The sequence below is a fragment of the Aegilops tauschii genome, chromosome 5 (genome assembly GCF_002575655.3).
Source record: "Aegilops tauschii subsp. strangulata cultivar AL8/78 chromosome 5, Aet v6.0, whole genome shotgun sequence".
NCBI lineage: Eukaryota > Viridiplantae > Streptophyta > Magnoliopsida > Poales > Poaceae > Aegilops > Aegilops tauschii.
The window spans coordinates 381511547-381528900 of record NC_053039.3 but is presented as its reverse complement, the minus strand read 5'-3'; positions in this window follow the sequence as shown (position 1 = coordinate 381528900).

Genomic DNA, 17354 nt, shown 5'->3' with positions numbered 1-17354 from the left:
GAGCAAGGAGATCGAAAATCGCAGCAAAATGAGCTAGAACTCATGCTTGAGCTGGATGGTGATTTTTTTGGGACGAAGAAGAAGTGTGTGGGTGCTGGAATGAGTGGAGGGGAACCACCGTGGGCCCACGAGGCAGGGGGCGCGCCCTGGACCCTCGTGGCCAGGTGCTTGCTCCGCCTGCTGTGTTCTCAGTGCCAAATATTCTCAAATATTCCAGAAAAAATCATATTTCAATTTCGGGGCATTTGGAGAACTTTTATTTTCGGGGTATTTTTATATTGCACGGATAATTCAAAAAACAGACAGAAAAATACTATTTTTACTTTATTTCAACTAAATAACAGAAAGCAGAGAGAGGGTACAGAAGGTTGTGCTTTCTAACTTCATCCATCTCATGCTCATCAAAAGGAATCCACTAACAAGGTTGATCAAGTCTTGTTAACAAACTCATTCTGACTAAGATGGAACCGGAGAAATTTTGAATAACACTATGTTACCTCAACGGGGATATGCACATCCTCAATAATAAGAATATCATATCTCTTTTTGACAGTAGGAAGAGGAAATTCAAAGCCTCCAATAATAATCGATGGAATTTTTCCAATAGAGTTTATACTATGAACTTGAGGTTGTTTCCTCGGAAAGTGTACCGTATGCTCATTACCATTAACATGAAAAGTGACATTGCCTTTGTTGCAATCAATAACAGCCCCTGCAGTATTCAAAAAGGGTCTTCCAAGAATAATAGACATACTATCGTCCTCGGGAATATCAAGGATAACAAAGTCTGTTAAAATAGTAACATTTGCAACCACAACAGGCACATCCTCACAAATACCGATAGGTATAGCAGTTGATTTATTAGCCATTTGCAAGGATATTTTAGTAGGTGTCAACTTATTCAAATCAAGTCTACGATATAAAGAGAGAGGCATAACACTAACACCGGCTCCAAGATCACATAAAAGCAGTTTTAACATAATTTCTTTTAATGGAGCATGGTATAGTGGGTACTCCTGGATCTCCTAGTTTCTTAGGTATTCCACCCTTAAAAGTATAATTAGCAAGCATGGTAGAAATTTCAGCTTCCGGTATCTTTCTTTTATTAGTAACAATTTATTTCATATACTTAGCATAAGGATTCATTTTGAGCATATCAGTCAATCGCATACGCAAAAAGATAGGTCTAATCATTTCAGCAAAGCGCTCAAAATCCTCATCATCCTTTTTCTTGGATGGTTTGGGAGGAAAAGGCATGGGTTTCTGAACCCATGGTTCTTTTTCTTTACCATGTTTCCTAGCAACAAAATCTCTCTTATCATAACGTTGATTCTTTGATTGTGGGTTATCAAGATCAACTACAGGTTCAATTTCTATATCATTATCATTACTAGGTTGAGCATCAACATGAACATCATCATTAACATTATCACTAGTTTCATCTTCATTACTAGATTGTGTTTCAGCATCAGAAATAGAAATATCATTGGGAATCTCAGGTGTGTCAATAACAGGTTCACTAGAAGCATGCAAAGTCCTATCATTTTTCTTTTTCTTATTTTTAGAAGGACTAGGTGCATCAATATTATTTCTCTGAGAATCCTGCTCAATTCTCTTAGGATGGCCTTCAGGATATAAAGGTTCCTGAGTCATTTTACCAGTTCTAGTAGCCACTCTAACAGCATAGTCATTATTCTTATTATTCAATTCATTGAGCAAATCATTTTGAGATTTAAGTACTTGTTCTATTTGAGTGGTAACCATAGAAGCATGTTTACTAATGAGTTTAAGTTCACCTTTAACTCTAGACATATAATCACCCAAGTGTTCAATCATATAAGCATTTTGTTTTAATTGTCTACCAAAATAAGCATTAAAATCTTCTTGCTTAACCATAAAGTTATCAAACTCATCCAAACATTGGCTAGCAAACTTAGTAGGAGGGATTTCAGCTTTACCATATCTATAGAGAGAATTTACCTTTACTACCTGTGTCGGGTTATCAAGACCATGTGTTTCTTCAATAGGTGATGAATTAAGATCATATGTTTCTTCAACAGGCGGTAAATTAAGACCATGTATTTCTTCAATAGGAGGTAAATTCTTAACATCTTCAGCTTTAATACCTTTTTCTTTCATAGATTTCTTTGCCTCTTGCATATCTTCAGGACTGAGAAATAGAACACCCCTCTTCTTCGGAGTTGGTTTAGGAATAGGCTCAGGAGTTGGCTCAGGAAGTGTCCAATTATTTTCATTTGTCAACATATTATTCAATAGAATTTCAGCTTCATCCGGTGTTCTTTCCCTGAAAACAGAACCAGCACAACTATCCAGGTAATCTCTGGAAGCATCGGTTAGTCCATTATTAAAGATATCAAGTATTTCATTTTTCTTAAGAGGTTGATCAGGCAAAGCATTAAGTAATTGGATAAGCCTCCCCCAAGCTTGTGGGAGACTCTCTTCTTCAATTTGCACAAAATTATATATATCCCTTAAAGCAGCTTGTTTCTTATGAGCAGGGAAATATTTAGCAGAGAAGTAATAAATCTTATCCTGTGGACTACGCACACAACCAGGATCAAGAGAATTAAACCATATCTTAGCATCACCCTTTAATGAGAATGGAAATATTTTAAGGATGTAAAAGTAGCGAGTTCTCTCATCATTAGTGAACGGGGTGGCTATATCATTTAATTTAGTAAGATGTGCCACAACAGTTTCAGATTCATAGCTATAGAAAGGATCAGATTCAACCAAAGTAATTATATCAGGATCAATAGAGAATTCATAATCCTTATCGGTAACACAGATAGGTGAAGTAGCAAAAGCAGGGTCAGGTTTCATTCTAGCATTAAGAGATTGCTGCTTCCATTTAGCTAATAACTTCTTAAGATCATATCTATCATTGCAAGCAAGAATAGCTCTAGCAGCTTCTTCATCCATAACATAGCCCTCAGGCACAATAGGCAATTCATATTTATTAGGGGGCGAGTCTTCATCATCACTATCATCAATATTGTCGGTTTCAATAATTTCATTCTCTCTAGCCCTAGCAAGTTGTTCATCAAGGAATTCACCAAGTGGCACAGTAGTATCAAGCATAGAAGTAGTTTCATCATGAGTATCATGCATAGCAGAAGTGGCATCATCAATAACATGCGACACATCAGAATTAATAGCAGAAGCAGGTTTAGGTGTCGCAAGCTTACTCAAAATAGAAGGTGAATCAAGTGTAGAGCTAGATGGCAGTTCCTTACCTCCCCTCGTAGTTGAGGGATAAATTTTTGTTTTCTCGTCTTTCAAGTTCCTCATAGTGACCAGCAGATATAAATCCCAAGTGACTCAAAGAATAGAGCTATGCTCCCCGGCAACGGCGCCAGAAAATAGTCTTGATAACCCACAAGTATAGGGGATCGCAACAGTTTTCGAGGGTAGAGTATTCAATCCAAATTTATTGATTCGACACAAGGGGAGCCAAAGAATATTCTCAAGTATTAGCAACTGAGTTGTCAACTCAGCCACACCTGGATAACTTAATATCTGCAGCAAAGTATTTAGTAGCAAAGTAGTATGGAAGTAACGGTAACGGTAGCAAAAGTAATATTTTTGGGTTCTGTAGTGATTGTAACAATAGCAACGGGGAAGTAAATAAGCGGAGAACAATATGTGAAAAGCTCGTAGGCATTGGATCTGTGATGGAGAATTATGCCGGATGCGGTTCATCATGTAACAGTCATAACCTAGGGTGACACAGAACTAGCTCCAATTCATCAATGTAATGTAGGCACGTATTCCGAATATAGTTATACGTGCTTATGGAAAAGAACTTGCATGACATCTTTTGTCCTACCCTCCCGTGGCAGCGGGGTCCTAGCGGAAACTAAGGGATATTAAGGCCTCCTTTTAATAGAGTACCAGACCAAAGCATTAACACATGGTGAATACATGAACTCCTCAAACTATGGTCATCACCGGGAGTGGTCCCGATTATTGTCACTTCGGGGTTGCCGGATCATAACACATAGTAGGTGACTATAGACTTGCAAGATAGGATCAGAACTCACATATATTCATGAAAACATAATAGGTTTAGATCTGAAATCATGGCACTCGGGCCCTAGTGACAAGCATTAAGCATAGCAAAGTCATAGCAACATCAATCTCAGAACATAGTGGATACTAGGGATCAAACCCTAATAAAACTAACTCGATTACATGATAGATCTCATCCAACCCATCACCGTCCAGCAAGCCTACGATGGAATTACTCACGCACGGCGGTGAGCATCATGAAATTGATGACGGAGGATGGTTGATGGTGACGATGGCGACGGATTCCCCTCTCCAGAGCCCCGAACGAACTCCAGATCAGCCCTCCCGAGAGGTTTTAGGGCTTGGCGGCGGCTCCGCATCGTAAAACGCGATGAATCTTTCTCTCTGGTTTTTTTCTCCCCGAACACGAATATATGGAGTTGGAGTTGAGCTCGGTGGAGCTCCAGGGGGCCCACGAGGCAGGGGGACGCGCCCAGGGGGGCAGGCGCGCCCCCCACCCTCGTGGACAGGTGGAGGCCCCCCTGACGTGGATTCTTCTTCCAGTATTTTTAATATTTTCCAAAAATATGTTCCGTGGAGTTTCAGGTCATTCCGAGAACTTTTGTTTCTGCACATAAATAACACCATGGAAAGTCTGCTGAAAACAGCGTCAGTCCGGGTTAATTCCATTCAAATCATGCAAGTTAGAGTCCAAAATAAGGGCAAAAGTGTTTGGAAAAGTAGATACGGCGGAGACGTGTCACATGTCCATTTTATCAATTGAACGGCAGGAATTTTAATATATATGATTCCACAAAACATGGTAGTACTTAGTAGGAGTATAACTTAGTGAACCATAAATCTGCAGATGTAAGTTCAGTCATATGTGTTGGCACACACATCCATTTTGATAAAAGAATAATATAAATATTTGTAAAAACCTCTATAGTATAAGAACTACGAATCTAGATTCACAAGGGTTCAATTTTTCGCGTTTTTTGATTTTCTTTACTGCTCCACAGTAAAATGACGCTTATAATCTTGGTTTTATGTGCTTCTAGCTATCATGACGATTTAAAAGCCGTGTTTGACCTCTACGTTGTCTCACGATGATTTAAAAGCCCACATTACCCCCGCAGACAATCCCAACACACCATCCACAGGTGTTCTATTTGGTACACTAGCATGATCAACATTACCAGCCATCTTAGAATCAACAAGCTACCTCTTGAACTATGCAATCCACGAGTGTTTTCAGCTCAACACACAACATCTCTTCATTCAGTGGAGGCAAGCATAACTGTCGGGTGGTTGGTGCGACATATGCCAAGGGATGGCTTATCATTGTGGGAGCCAATAAAACGTCGCCGGTGCCTGGAAACGGGATGAGGCGAAGACATGCACGCCGGCGAATCTTACCCAGGTTCGGGGCTCTCCGAGGAGATAACACCCCTAGTCCTGCTCTGCGGGGTCTCCGCATGATCACTAGATCGATAGAGGGTAGCTACAATCGCTCCTATAGCTGTTGGGATCAAGGGAGAAGAAGAACAAGGCTAGCTCTTGCTTCTCTCTATCTATGTGTGTGTGTGTTCGCTATGCTTGGAAGCCAAACATGCAGAAGTGCGAACCAGAAGCGAACTATGCTTGGATGCGAACCCTTTGCATGGGTGCTCCGGGGGGTTTATATAGGCCTACCCCCCGGGGGTACAATGGTAATCCGACTGGGATCTGGTCCCAGCCGTCAGTGTCTACGCTCGCCGGCTTCTCCGCCGGCTGCTGGGTCCTGCCGGCTGCTGGGTCCCACCGGCTGCCGGCTACTCGGTCGACAGGCCGGTCCCACTGCCTAGGGTTTTGTCGGCGGCTACTTACTGTAGCCGCGCCTCTGATGATGAGGGCTTTGTCGAGGTGAGCGTGGCTACAGTGGGCCACCTCGGGGGCTATCACTGTAGCCTCACCTCGTCTTGTCTCCTTAATGGGGCTCCTGCTTCGAGGAAGGGCATAGCCGGCTTCTGGAGGCCGGCTATGCTCCCGGCCGACTAGGAAAAGCCGGGCCGCCTTCATGCCTCTCTCTGGCTGAAGGGGCCCGCAGTCCTTGGGTCGTACAGGAATGGGTCGTGGATGACGTCGAGGCTAACGTGGCTACAGTGCCGGGCCGCACGGGAGACCTCCCTCCCGTACGGCCTCCTGTAGCCATGCCCGCCTCGGGCTTCGGGGGTCGTGGGCCGCACTGTGGCCACACCCCGTCACGTCGTCGTTATGTTGGAGTGGTTGTGGTTGTGGCCGGCTTCTAGGAGTCGGCGTCCTTCTTGGCCGGCTTCTTGGAGCCAGCGAGGCTGGGTCGCCTTCCGGGAGTCGGCTTTAGTGGTAGCCGGCCGGGGAAGGCGGCCCAAATGCTTGGAGTGCTTGAAGGCCCAAAGGCCTGACGAATTTTCTGAAGAGCCAGGGGTAGTCGGTTAGGCTACCCGTGGCCACTTACTCCGACAGTAGTCCCCGAAGCTGATCGGGCTTTGAGGTTTAGTAGGGTTCAAGAAGCTCGAACAGCTTCCTATAATGATAAGCCGGCAGCTGGGAGCCGGCCTTGGTCAGGCACGCCGCCTGAGCCGAAATCCTCTGGAGTCGGAGGGCGGGAACCCGCTGGCACGTGAGCCGGGCCGCGGGCCGGCCGCGGGCCAACGGCGAGCCACGTAGCCGGAAAGCCTGCCAGCCCACGCGTGTGACGGGACGTCGCCGCGGAGAGGGGGCCCGCCACGTCCGCGCCCCGGCCCAGGCGCGGATCCCTTGTATCCCGAAACCGCCCGCACGTTCCGTGCGGCAGTTTCGGCTCGCACTTATGCGTAATAAACGCGAGACGTGGGGGGAGTGGGCGCAGTTAATCCCACGTCTCCCCCCCCCACGTCCGGCCTCTTCGGCCGCGTGAAGCTATAAGTAGGGGGAGGTGGAGGGCGGCAGGCCCTCGCACGCTCCTCCCGCTTCCTCCGTCTTCTTGCCTTGCTCGTTCTCGCGACAGCGCCTCGCCGCCGCGCTCTTCCTCCGCACGCTCCTCTGCCGCCGTGCTAGCTTCCGATATGCCTCCCCACGTAGAGCAGCTTGGCGGGGATTGGGACGGCTCCATCGTCCATAGCGACCACATCGACTTCCTCCGCGACACCCGACGTCTGCCCAGCGCGGACAAAGTGGAGGTCCGCCTCACACCGGAGAAGGAAATCAGGCCGGCGCCGCGGGATGGCGAGCGGGTGGTCTTCCGCTCGCACTTCCTGCGCGGCTTCGGCCTGCCAGTGAGCGCCTTCTTCCGCTCCTGGCTGGACTTCTATCAGCTCCAGCCGCACCACCTCACCCCCAACGCGGTGGTGCTGCTGTCGGCCTTCGTCACCCTGTGCGAGGGCTATCTCGGCGTTCTCCCCACCCTCGAGCTCTGGGGGGAGTTCTTCCAGTCGAAGCTGGGCACGCGCAGCAAGGGCGTGCCGGCCCACACTGGCGCCTTCATCGCGTCGCGGAGATCGGGCGCCGACAACCCCTTCCCCATCATCACGCTGATCCAATCGGTGAAGAAGTGGCAGAATTCATACTTCTACATGCGGAACATCGCTCCACGGGGCGACTACATCAACCTGCCGGCTTACGTAGCCGGCCCACCGGCGGGGAGGCTGCCCTAGTGGTCCTTCCGGGCGGTGACGCTGTCGCAGGGAGGAAACGCCGTCGTCGCCCGCCTGCGGGTGATGGTCCAGGCGGAGGGCCTGACGGGGTCCGACCTCCTGGCCGCGTTCGTCACGCGCCGGGTCCTCCCGCTCCAGAGCCGGCCTCATCTGATCTGTCAGATGAGCGGCCAGCTCGATCCGTGCCGGATGTGTACCAAGGAGATGCCGCAGGCCGACGCTGCCGACATGGTGAACTACCTCGCCAACTGCCAGCTTTCCGATAATTGGCAATTCGGCAAGGAGCCATACAGTCGCGCCAATCCTCCGCCTACGGTACGCTCCCCTTCTCTTTTTCTCTTTTTCTCTCTCAGCTTTGTCGCCGAGTCCCTCTGGGCCGACTCTAACTCAGTCGGCTCACTCTTTTGACAGAATCCTCTGCTTCGGCCGGCCGGCGGAGCGGACATGGAACGCCGCTTCGTCCCCGACCAGATCGAGCACGACCAGGAGGACCCCGATCTGGGGGCGGTCCATATGGAGGACGCCGCCGAGCCGGCCGGTGGCCAAGCCGGCGGCGAAGCAGGCGGCGAAGCAGGCGGCGTCGGGTTCTCTGCGACCTTCGACGACTGGCCGGACGAGGACGAAGCCGAAGCCGTCCCGCCCCGCCAGCCGGCCTCCGGACGCGGCGCGGGCTCCTCCGTCGCGCAGCCTGCTCGGGGTAGAGGCCAGAAACGTCGCGCCACCCAGGGCATGTTCGGTAGCCGGACGAAGAAGCCCAGGGGTGGGGCGGCGGCCACCAGGCGGGAAGAGGCGGCCGCGAAGGCGGCTTGTTTCCGCAAAGTGGTGAAGCAGCCGCAGGCTGTGTCAGCGTAAGCTTTCTCTCTTTCTGTGTATTCTCCTTCTTTCTTTTCTTGGGTGGTTTTCTGAACCTTTGTCTTCTTTTCTTTGATCAGAGCTCCACTGTCACTCGAGCGGGTGGCTGCCGGCTCCATTGTCGAGTCGCCAGGGGGCTCTGGGAGCACCACCCGCCGCGTAGATCCCCGTGCCGCCCTCCTGGAGGCGACGGGAAAGAACGCGCGGGAGGTGCGGGAGGAGCAGGAAGCGCGGGAGGCGGAGGCACGGAGGGCAGCCGCCGCCCAGGCAGCTCGGGAGGAGGAGGCGGCGAAGGCGCTCGCCGAGGCTGCAGCCAAGGCCCAGGCAGAGGCCGAGGCCGAAGCGGCGGCAGGGGAGGCCTTGATGGCCACCCCCCTGCGCACCATGGCGCCCGGGGACGCGGATCCCTCGCCAGGGGGAGCCAGCGGTTCCCAGCCGGGTCCGGGAGGGAGCGGCAACGACGTCATCTTCTTGAGGGAGGCGCCCGGGCCAACTCCTCCGACTAGGGCGGCCCAAGGCGGCCAGACTGAGCCTGCGCCCGCACAGTCGGCGGAAGGCAAGCCGGCCGCGGGAGCTGAGGTGGCGGTCCGGGTTCCGCCAAGCCGGCGCGCAGGGAAGGCCGCGTCGGAGCCGCAGAAAGCGGCGTCGGAGCCACGGCCGGCCGTGGGCTCCAGCTCGTCAGCCCAAGACGCGGAGGCGGCCAGCGCTACCTCCGGGTGGATGCCAGGCGGAGGGACAGCCGTGGTGAACATCGCTACACAAGACGTCCGGACCCGGCTCCAGAGCCAAGCCGCGGCGCTGAGGCAGTTCACCGATGAATTCCTCGCCACGCGGGCAGCCATCCGGGTTAGTATTCTCATCTTGATCTTGATTTCTCTCGTGGGGGCGCGTCAGCGCACCCACTGGGTGTAGTCCTCGAGTTTCGAGTCGGCTGCTGAGCAGGCGGCTTGGAACTTCTTGGAGATTTTGCTTTTGCTGCTTTCGTTCTCACGTCGGTCTTCTGTCCGTCTTGCAGGACTACCACAACCTCCGGGCGGCCGCCTTCAACTCCCAAGCTCGGGAGCTGACGCAGAAGACCACCGATCTCATTGAAAGCCGAGGTATGTGACTTGATCTTTATCTCATGTGGGGGCGCGTCAGCGCACCCACTGGGTGTAGTCCCGGAGATTCGGGCCGACTGCTGAGCAGTCGGCTCGGATCTTCCTTGATAGTTTCTCATTGTTCTTCTTCTTCTATCTCTGCAGCGTCCAACACCAGTCTGAGGGCACAGCTGGGGGAGTCCCAGACTGCTCTTCGTGCCAAGGACGTGGAGCTTGCCGCCTTGGTGCAGGAGCGCGACCGCCTGGTCAGGAAGCTAGCCGACCAGGAGGAAAGCCACAAGGCGGCGCTGAAGGCCGTGCAGGACCGCGAAGCCACCCTCCAGGCCGAGTTCGAGACGGAGGCGGCCGGCTGGGACGAGGCCAGGCAGACTCTGGTCTCCGGCTATGGCCAGATTGAGGATCTGGTTGACGGTAAGTCGTCTACTCCTTCGTCCTTTCTTGCCATCTGTCACTTTGACTTGTTTTTCTGATTTGGGGTTCTTCTTTTCTTTTCTTCTTTGCGCAGAGTACTTCCCCGGCTATTCCACTGCCGCCAACCAGGCCATCGAAGCTCGTCGCCAGGCGAAGAGGCAAGCCGGCTTCGAGATCTCGCCGACCGCCGGCCGCTCGCTGGAGGAGCAGCTCCTGGCGATCCAGGCTCGCATCCAGCCGGCTCACAGGCTGCTCCGCCGGCTTCAGCGTGCCGGGTCGCAGGTCCTGGCCGCCCTCTGGCCTGGCCAAGTGATCCCGCGCACTCCCAGTCGGACCGCCGACTGGCTGGAGGTGGCCGTCGGTCGCTTCGAGGCTTGGAAGGCGTCAGCGGCTCGCTCCGGCGCCGGGCGGGCGCTGGAGTTTGTCAAGGCCTGGTACCCAGGCCTGAATCTGGACCAGCTGGCCACCTGGCGGCAGCAAGCCGACACGGAGCTGGAGCCGGCGCGGCCGGCCATCATTTGGCGGGCTTCGGCGATCGCCGACTACACCGACACCAACGTCTTCGCCCCCGAGGTGGACGACAATGGAGTCGCTCAGCCGGAAGATTGGTTCGGGCTGGACCCGGCGTGTGGCGAGGACTCGGCGGAGGAGATCGACTCCAGCGACGAGGGCGAAGAGGAGGAGGGGAGGAGGGTGAAGACGTCGAGCCGGCTGGCGGAGTAGCCGGCCAGCCTGACCGCGCCTCCAGCACTACGTCGCGTGCGAGCGTGTCTCCTGCCGCAGGAGGTGGTCAAGCCGGGACCAGCTAGGCGGCCACTCCTTCAGCCGGCGAGCTGCCTTCACCGACCAACTCGGCCTCCAAGTCGCACCTTAGTCTTCTTTCCTTTATTTCCCTGTCTTGTTACTTTTGAACAATATTTGGTTAAGTCTGCACAATTCCACCCACTGGGTGTATTCAAACTTAAGTCTGATGCTAGCATGTGGGCGGCTTTATGTATATAAGTTATGCAATCGGTCTTTCCTTGTACTTTCGCTTTTTGTCCTTCTGCTTTTTTCCTTTGCCGCCCTCCCTTAGTTGCCGCCTCCCTAGTCAAACAGTTGCTCTGCAATCTGTAGCCGGGGGGTGCTTGGCCGATTGGGGAGGGGGAAGTACTTTTAGCTCTGCCGGACTTAAGCTAAGTTTTTTAGGAAGCCGGCCAGCCGGCTGCTGTGACAGCCGGCAGGCATATATGGAGGCCGTCTCTGTGCTATATAGGTTAGTTGTTCCTTAGCCATTTTTCGTGTGGGCGTCCTTTCTGTCTTCTCTCTTGCTAGTCGGACAGTCAGTTCTTTGAGCTGCGACTTTCAACAAGAGAGGACTTGGGAGCCGGCGCACTACTTTGCTGACTTTGGGAAGAACTTAGAATATAGCTCAAGGCGGCCAGTCCCCGGGCCGACTAGTCGGACCCGGTGCCGGACAAGAATTCAAAATGTAATAATACATTCATGGATATGACACTCATGATTCATAGATAAATAAAAGGCAGTCCCCGAGTACTGTTCGGGGGGCCTGTTGGTTTGTAACGTAATACAAAAGGGGTAGCGTGATACATACTGCTTTTCAGCTGTAAAATCGTCTTAGGAGGTTTGCGTTCCATGGTCGCTCCGACTCCTTGCCGGAGTCGTCTCTCTTGCGTGCTCTTGGCTTTTGCGCGTCGATCAAGTAGTAGGAGTCGTTGCCGAGTGCCTTGCTGACGACGAAGGGGCCTTCCCAAGGGGCCGAGAGCTTGTGCTGGCCGGCTATTCGCTGGATCAGCCGGAGCACAAGGTCGCCCTCTTGGAAGGATCTTGGCTTGACCTTGCGGTTGTAGTAGCGGCGCAGGCCTTGCTGGTAGATGGCGGACCGGCTGAGGGCTAACAGCCGGCCTTCTTCCAGTAGGTCGACGCCGTCTTCTCTTGCTTCTTTGGCTTCCTCCTCCGTGTACATGGTGATCCGAGGCGAGTCGAACTCGATGTCTGTTGGGATGACAGCCTCGGCACCGTACACACGGAAGAATGGAGTGAAGCCGGTTGACTTGTTGGGTGTAGTGCGCAGACTCCAGAGGACAGCCGGCAGCTCTTCGAGCCAGTAGCCGGCCGATCGCTCCAGTGGTACAACCAGTCGGGGCTTGATGCCGGAGAGGATAAGTCCATTTCCTCGCTCGACCTGGCCGTTTGACTGCGGGTGGGCAACGGACGCTAAGTCCAGTCGGATGCCCTGTGTCGCGCAGAAACGCGCCAGTGCGCCTTTGGCGAAGTTCGTGCCGTTGTCGGTGATGATGCTGTGCGGCACGCCGTACCGAGTAGTGATGTCGGTGATGAATGTCACGGCAGTCGGCCCGTTCAGCTTCTTGATGGGCTTGGCTTCGATCCACTTTGTGAACTTGTCCACCGCAACGAGCAGGTGTATCATGCCACCGCGGGCTGTCTTGAAAGGGCCCACCATGTCCAATCCCCAGACGGCAAAAGGCCAGGTGAGGGGGATGGTCTTGAGGGCAGAAGCCGGCAGGTGTTGTTTGGAACTGAAGACTTGACACCCTCTGCAACTCTTCACTATTTCTTTAGCATCCTCCAAGGCAGTCGGCCAGAAGAACCCATGGCGGAAAGCCTTGGCCACGAGGGATCTTGAGGCGGCGTGGTGGCCGCATTCGCCTTGGTGGATGTCTTTGAGGATTGCCACTCCTTTTTCTGGCTCGACGCAACGCTGGAAGACTCCAGTGACGCTGCGCTTCACAAGCTCCCTGTTGATTATTGTGTATGCTGCGGCTCGTCGTTGCACTAGTCTTGCTGCGATCTCATCAGTCGGCAGCTCTCTATTGACTAGGAACTTGAGGATGGGCTGGGCCCATGAGGGAGCTGTGACTTCTTCTGCTGTTAATGTGGCCACCATGACTCGGGTGGGTGGGTTGGGTGTTGTATTGGAGTCGACCGCCGCTTCTTGTGTCGTTGCAGTCCCCGGGCCGACTGCTGCAGTCCCCGGGCCGGGTTCTGAAGTCCCTGGGCCGGGTGCGACTACGTCAGTCCCCGGGGCAGTCGTCAAAGTCCCCGTGCCGCCTGCCGAATTTCTTGAGCCGGATCCGGCTGTTTCTGGCGCAGGCGGTACGAAGATGGAGTCCGACTCTGGAGACGGCTTGAGGAGGCGCTGGAGGGAGACGCCAGTCGGTATGGCTTGTCAGGTGGAGCCGATCCGTGCTAGGGCATCTGCTTGGTCGTTGTCGGCCCTTGGCACATGAAGGAACTCGCACCCTTCGAAGTATCCGCTCATCTGCTGGACGAGGAAGCGGTAGCTCGCCATGTTCGCGTCCTTGACGTCCCAGTCGCCAGATGATTGCTGGACCACTAAGTCGGAGTCGCCGTAGCACAGGATCCGGCGTATGCCGAGTTCTTTGGCTAGCCGGAGCCCATGTACGAGCGCCTCGTACTCGGCCACGTTGTTGGAGGCGGCGAAGTGGATCTGCAGCGTGTACTTGAGCTTGTCGCCTTTGGGAGAGGTGAGGACGATGCCGGCTCCCAAGGCGGTGCGCATCTTGGACCCGTCAAAGTGCATCCGCCAATGGGTAGAGTCGGGAGCCGGCGGTAAGTACTGGGTCTCGGCCCAGTCGACGAGGAAGTCGGCCAATGCTTGCGACTTGATGGCGGTGCGGGGTTGATAGAAAATCGTGTAGGGCGCCAAGGCAATGGCCCATTTGGCCACCCGGCCGGATGCATCCCGACTGCCTATGATCTCGGCGAGCGGGGCAGTGCACACGACCATGATGGGGTGCTCTTGGAAGTAGGGCTTCAATTTCTTGGCAGCGAAGTACACCCCATAGCACATCTTCTGGTAGTGCGGGTAGTTTTGCTTTGAACTGGATAGTACTTCGCTGAGGTAGTAGACCGGCCTCTGGACCAGCTGGGCTCGGCCTTCCTCCGGGCGCTGGACCACAACAATAGTGCTGACGACTCGGCTTGTCGCGGCGATGTAGAGGAGCATGGGCTCCTTCTCAGTCGGTGCAGCCAGGACAGGCGGAGTGGTCAACATTTTCTTCAACTCATGGAAGGTTTGGTCAGCTTGATCATTCCACTCAAAGTGAGCGGACTTCTTCATGAGTCGGTACAGGGGGAGGGCCTTCTCTCCTAGTCGGCTGATAAAACGGTTCAGGGAGGCTAAGCAGCCAGTGAACTTCTGCACATCTCGCAGCTTCGTGAGTATCTCCATCCTCTCGATGGCCTTGATCTTGACAGGGTTGCACTCAATGCCGCGTTCGGAGACCAGGAAACCTAGCATCTGGCCGGCTGGCACTCCGAACACGCACTTCTCGGGGTTGAGCTTGATCTGGAATCGGCGCAAGTTGGCAAATGTTTCCTTCAGGTCTTCCAGCAGGGTACCGCGCTTCTCTGCCTTCACCACAATGTCGTCTACGTAGACGTGGGCATTTCTGCCGAGTTGTTTCAAGAGACATTTCTGCATGCAACGCTGAAAAGTGGCACCGGCGTTTCTCAAGCCGAATGTCATTGTCAGGTAGCAGAAAGCTCCAAAGGGTGTGATGAAGGCAGTCTTGAGGCGGTCAGCCGGGTCCAACTTGATCTGATGATACCCTGATTATGCATCCAAGAAACTTAACAGCTCGCATCCGGCTGTGGAGTCTATCACTTGGTCAATCCGTGGCAGAGCAAACGGATCCTTTGGGCAGGCCTTGTTCAGACTTGTGTAGTCTATGCACATGCGCCACTTGTTATTCTTCTTCAAAACCAGAACTGGATTGGCAAGCCATTCTGGAAAAAACACTTCCATGATGAAGCCGGTTGCAAGGAGCCGGGCTATTTCTTCTCCCACGATTCTTCGCTTCTCTTCTGATAGTCGGCGGAGGGGTTGCTTGACCGGCTTCGCATCAGCTCGGACATGTAATTTGTGCTCGGCGAAATCCTTCGGGACACCCGGCATGTCCTTTGGGGACCATGCAAAGATGTCTCGATTCTCACGAAGGAAGTCGGCGAGCTCGCCTTCCTATTTACTGTCCAAGTTCGCCCCAATCACGGCGAACCTCTCCGGGTGCTCCGGGTCTAGAGGTATCTTCTTCGTCTCTTTTGCAGGCTGGAAGGAGCCCTGCGCATCACAGTCCTTGGGGTTGGGGGACAAGGCCGGCTGCTTGCCGGCCATGGCCACAACCCGTTCCAACATCTTCTTCTCTTCTGCCACCACGAGGGACTCGGCCAGCCGGCTGCTGGCCATGGCACACTCGATGGACTTCTTGTAGTCGCCGGCTATCGTGATGATCCCTTTCGAGCTCGGCATCTTCATCTTCAGGTAGGCATAGTGGGGCACAGCCATGAACTTGGCCAAAGCAGGTCGGCCAAGCAGTGCATGATAGGGGCTCTCCAAATCCACCACCTCGAACCATATTGCTTCCCGGCGAAAATGATCTTTGTCTCCGAAGAGAACATCCATCTTGATCTTGCCGATTGGAGAGCAAGATAGGCCGGGTACGATACCATGGAAGACTGTGCGGCTCGGCATGAGCTGTTTTGCTTTGATGTTCAGCTTGTCCATGGTATCGCGGTACAATATGTTGATACTGCTTCCGCCGTCTATCAGGACGCGGGAAAATCTGGCAGCTCGCCTCTCCGTCGCAAGGGTGACGTCCAAGACCATAGCATAGGAGCCGGGCGAAGGCATCACCTCTGGGTGGTCGGCCTGGCTCCAGCTGATGGGCTTTTCCGACCAGTGCATGAACTCGGCGGTGCTAGAGGCGACTGCGTTTACTTCTTGGTGCTGCCGGCGTCGGCTGCGCTTGTCGTCAACTTGACTTGTGAAGACGACGTAGGCGTCGTGCGCTTCGGGGAACTCGTCTTGGATGGCGCCGACTGCCGGCCGGGCCGCCGGCTGCGGGGGAGCTGGAGGCGGCGGGCCGGGAGGCGGAGGCGGCACCATCCCTTCGCCCTTGGTGATGCGGGTGAGCCAGTGGCATTTCCGTGTTGTATGGTTGGACGGCTTCGCGCCGCTGTGGAACTTGCAGGGAGCATCGAGTGCTTGTTCGTAGGAGAAGGACGGCTGCCAGGGCGGCTGGCCTCCCTTCTTCTTGGGAGCAGGCCGCTCTTCGGGCTGCTCGTCTTCAATGGTGGCCACCTGCCGACTGGAGGAAGTCGGCATGGGGCCCTTGCGCTTGTGGTCGTTCTGGTAAGGGCGCCGGTTGGGGTCGCCAGCCGGCTGCTTGGGAGCCGGGGCAACCACTTTCCCCGAGGCGTCCACTCGGAGCTCGGTCTTCATGGAGGAGTCGGCAGTAGCGTATTTGTCGGCGATGACGAGTAGCTCGTCGAGGGTAGCTGGCTTGTCGCAGAGGAGTCGGTGCTTGAGGAGGGTGCCCTCTCGGCACCCGGCAGTGAAGTACTCGATGGCCTGGACCTCGTGCACTCCCTCGCAGGAGTTGCGGAGCTCGACCCATCGCGTGAGGTAGTCGCGGGTCGACTCGTTGGGCCCCTGGACGCAGAGGGAGAGCTGGCGAGGCTTGGGAGGCCGCTTGTAGGTGCTGGTGAAGTTGCGGACGAAAACTTCGGTGAAGTCCAGCCAACTGTTGATGCTGTAGGGCTTGAGGCTATTGAGCCATGTGCGCGCCGTGCCCTGCAGCATCAGGGGGACGTACTTCACGGCAACGCGCCGGTTGCCGTTGTGGAGTAGTCGATGAGCCAATCTTCCGGCTTCACCGAGCCGTTGTACTTGGGCGTGTCTCTGGGGAGTGAGAACCCTTTGGGAAAGGGCTCGTCGCGGATGCGGGGGCCAAAGCATGGCGGGCCGACATCGTCTTCTTCTTCTAACGCCAAGGATCGAGCCAGGCGGTCGATCCTGTGGCGGGCGTCGCTCTCGCTGACTCCTTCTCGGCGGCCGAGTCGGTCGCCAAGAGTCGGATGGGTGACAGGCGGTGGAGTGAGGCGTCTTTCTCTTCGAGGCGGGGGAGGAGGCAGGTTTCCTTGGTGTTCAACCGCCCGAGGGCGGCCATCCGCGTCGCGCTCGATAGTGATGCGGGTCCGGCTGCGGCTGGCAGCCGGCTCCTTGTCTTTCTTCTGACGCACATCGCTCGCAGTCGGCGAGCGGGACGTCGCGGCGTGCTCCCGGCGCGGGGGATGGCTATCAGCTCGGGCGCCGGCTTCGTGCCGTTCTGCAGTCGCGTCGATCAGCTGCTGGATCCGTCTCGTCATGTAGGGGAGCTCATCGGCTCCCAGCCCATTGAGCTCCTCTGCAGCCGCCTGAGCGGCTCGCAGATTCTCGAGCGGGGTGGCGTAGACGGGGCGATCTGCGCCCAGCATGCTGGCA